Here is a 3,674-nt window from a genome sequence, read left to right as displayed (position 1 = left end):
AGTCTGCGGTTGTAAAACCAGTGAAGGCAGCGGGGCGAGAACACGTAAAGCATGGATTGCAAGGCGGCATAGTAGTCCACTAGGCTAGCGAGGCAGCTGGCAGAATGGGGGTTTGTGTTTGTATTAGAAGGTGAAGTGCCGCCCGCGCAGGTGGTGCTTTCCTTGGCTACTAATAGTAGCCTAGGGCGGGGCGAAGTATCAATTATTACTGCAATATCGAAATACTCTGTCTGGTATAAAAATTTACTTAAAGTATGAAAGATACAAAATTACTCATTATGCAGAATGTCCCGTGCTATCTTCTGAAAATAGCAGCTCTACAAGCTGTGCTGCATTGCGACACATTGTGAAAGTGGTTTAATGCACGTTTTATAATAATAATCAAAATCTACAAAGAGACTAATAACTAAAGTTTAGAGTAAAAATACTATATTTGGATCTGAGATGTAGTGGAGTAGAAGTAAAATTATTGGAAATATTCAAGTACAAATACCTCAACATCTTACTTAAGTACAGTCAATAAATGTACTCAGTTACTTTCCACCACTGCTTGTGCGATACACTAGACCGACCACCTAATTATCCAGAAAGCGCTGGGATAAAAAACAACAGACAGGCTCTCTAATCACCATGACTCCTCCACCCCGAGGCAGGGCGAGGAATCGTCCTCCCTGGCGGTCAGTCTGTCACCTTGCTTTACCTCTTTGGGGCCGGCTTCAACCCCATGCCGCTCTTGTCGTCTGACCACCATCAGCGACTCCCACTCACGCTGCGGTGCCAGTTGGTGGCCTTTCCCTGAAGTGACTGATGGCAGTTATATGGTGCACTTTCACTTAATTACGCACAAGACCCTCGGAGGGCAAATGAGAGGGAATTGAGGCGTGCATGTTGACAGATCCTCTAATCCTTGATTCTGGTGCACTGACGATACTAACTCCATCCAGTCGAATGCGGCCGTGCTCGTTCAAGAAGAAATGTTACCGTTGTTTGAAAATGCCACATTTGAAGAGCATTGTAATTTGTCTAAAATGTTGACTCAAAGTAAACTCTCTTTTCTTTTTGCAGAATAATGACTTTTAACTCCATTGACTTGACATCTCCCCTCACACAACAACCCAAAATTGAAACGCACAGAACGGTTCCCATTACATTTACAGACGGGCCAGCGGGGTCTCCGATTGGCTACGGTCAAGCATCAGTGCATCTGGGTAACTTAGTTCGTCATGCCCAATACTCGGGTGAGATATTTGAAAACAGTGTTGCCAGCAGTTCTCTCTGGGAAGAAAAACAAAGAAAATAAAATGTGCCCTTGCTGTTTTCATCCACGCTGTGAGCAGACAGGCTTGACACACTGGGCATACAGTTGAGACAGCGATGTCAATTTGAAAATTTATTTTCATATAAAAAGACACTCTATGAAAACAGAGGACTACTTTATACAATCTCATGTATAAAAACAACAGAAATGAGGGAGGAATGGGAAGGGAGTTGAGGAGAAAAGGTTTCAGCAATCAACTGGAATGTTGGATGGTCATAGTGGTGTCATCACTCAAGCGTGGTATGTTGAAAAGGTTAGAGTTGAGGGCTTCCTGGAGTTTGGATAGGATTTTCCATTGTGGGCTGTTGGGTTTAGCAAGGCGTCAACACGCAAAGGTGCACGAGATGCCAGCTAGACTCTGGGCTATTGCAATCTGCGTTCTCCCCCCCCCCCCCCCCCTTTTAAATACATGTGGAAAATTGCCACCTGTGTTATCGCAAACCTAAACAAAGAACAGATGCTGGTTGTTTTAAAATAAGGGTGGTGAATTAAGAAAAGAAAAGCTAGAACTCTGATGTTTAAATGAAGCTCATTTTGACTTAAGTGATACCGTTACCATAGTGTATAACATACAATTCACCTCGTGACACAATGCAAATGTGCAAGCGCCTAAAATCAAAATCTTGCAAATCTCTGACGGAAAACGAACATGAGTCAACACTACACTGAGTGGAAATCAAACAACACAGCCTGATGAGAGCACATGATAGAATAGACATGTTACCATGGGAACAAGTCTCAGTAAATGATTCATTCCGAGGCGTTTCATTAAAATGACATTCACATTCAAATCAAACTCCTGATTAATCCAGTCAATTCTGTCAATGTGAAATAGTTTCATCGTCTTAGAGTAACACTCCGATTGGTATCTTAAGGGCTCCATTTCAGACCCCCCCCCCCCCCACTCTCCCCCAACGCGCATGCACGCACGCGCACACGCGCGCGCGCGGTCGCACACGCACACTCTTAAAGGAGAGTAGCCTAATATGAACGTGCCCTTCTCTCTGCAACTTGGCGGTCCCATCCATCTTACCGTTCTCAAAGTGATCTAAACTGTACGTTTGCCTATCAGCTGATTAGCTTGAAAGGTTACAGAGGGCTGCGCTCCTGTCTCGCCATCTGCGCTGCGCCGCACAACTACATTAGGGGATCTTTAAACAGATGGTTTGAGGGCTGTGTCGGAAAATGTCAGGACAAATCGCTATCCCCCGGATAATTACTGTTTTGAGCTCTCCACCTCTTGCTCTGCGTCTCCTGCCTGCACCCACACGCCTCCACCCCCCTTCCCCATTTTCGCTGGCTCTTTTCTCCCGTCTTCTTTTCTTTCCCCACACTGCTGGCCTAATTGGGTAGGTACTTCAAAACGCCGAGCCGGAAGCCATTGAATTCATCCGACACTCTTAACATCTCCCTGCTGGTCCATGGAAGAGCGATGCGGTCTATGAGGGACTTTCTCTTGTAATGACCGACATACAGATGTGGAATATCAAACTTACAGCACTGTGGGTATTTTTTTATTAACTATGCACTCAATCACAGAGTGGCATCGTAACTGTCACCACGACTCTCTTACCTTTGTTAATGGGGGATATGCGCTTCTACACTGAGATTTCATGTTCAGGATGGGGTGGTGGACCGAATGAGGGTGGGGATGAAAGACATCTGTGGAGAGATGGGTGGTAAAAAAAACAACAACCCATAGAGTTCAGGTTTAGTCTACAAACAGCCAACCACGTTCTTGTACAAAAGAATAACATTTGGCTTCCTTTATACCTTCTGTTGTTTGGATGCTGGAGACATTATTGGCAGAAAAACCTCCTGAGGACATCTAGAGTAGTGTCATTTCCTCAGTAACTGCAGGGGCCAGGTCGGCTGGCCGCGTGATCGATACACCACTCTAAGCAGCGTACAAGGGCATACATGACAAATGGAAACAGAGACTACGAGACTTCCACAGGGGAGGGGGAAGCGATGCATTCGGAAATTCCCTTCACGGACAATGCAAAGATGTGCTGGGGTTGTTAACAGACTCAGAAGCGTCAAACTTGAAAAGCTTTTATCTCAAAGCAGCTAGGGGGTGAATTGGGGGGGGGGGGGGGGGGATTCTGCATGACGATTGCTTTCCCTTTATACACCCCCCAGATGAGTGGATAACATGCAGCGCACATTACCTCCGAAAGCAAGTTTGCGTATTATGTTGCTGTGTTAAAAAAAAAAGAAACATAATTAAGAATTCCACATGGAAAAATTCACACAGGAAAAGAAAGGCAGCACAAACCAAAGCGAACCATCCCAAGGTAAATCAATTATTCTCTAACAGACCAGATAACACCACTCTGTTGACGCTTGTCTTTTT

The 3,674-nt window shown here is 45.1% G+C and overlaps 1 long non-coding RNA gene across 1 annotated transcript; it reads right to left on the bottom strand.

Annotated features, from left to right (window-relative positions):
* Positions 1–1,358: 1,358 nt before the first annotated feature.
* On the bottom strand, positions 1,359–3,668 carry LOC306938477. The gene is made up of 2 exons (XR_013791727.1): positions 3,092–3,668; positions 1,359–2,980 (listed from the first exon to the last, which is right to left on the bottom strand). It is a non-coding gene; the product is annotated as an uncharacterized lncRNA (long non-coding RNA).
* Between the last annotated feature and the right edge of the window lie 6 nt (positions 3,669–3,674).

Source organism: Electrona antarctica, assembly GCF_951216825.1.
Source record: "Electrona antarctica genome assembly, chromosome: 15".
NCBI classification, from domain to species: Eukaryota; Metazoa; Chordata; class Actinopteri; order Myctophiformes; family Myctophidae; genus Electrona; species Electrona antarctica.
Note: the sequence above shows the minus strand (reverse complement) of the source record. Positions and strands in the feature narration are given on the sequence as shown.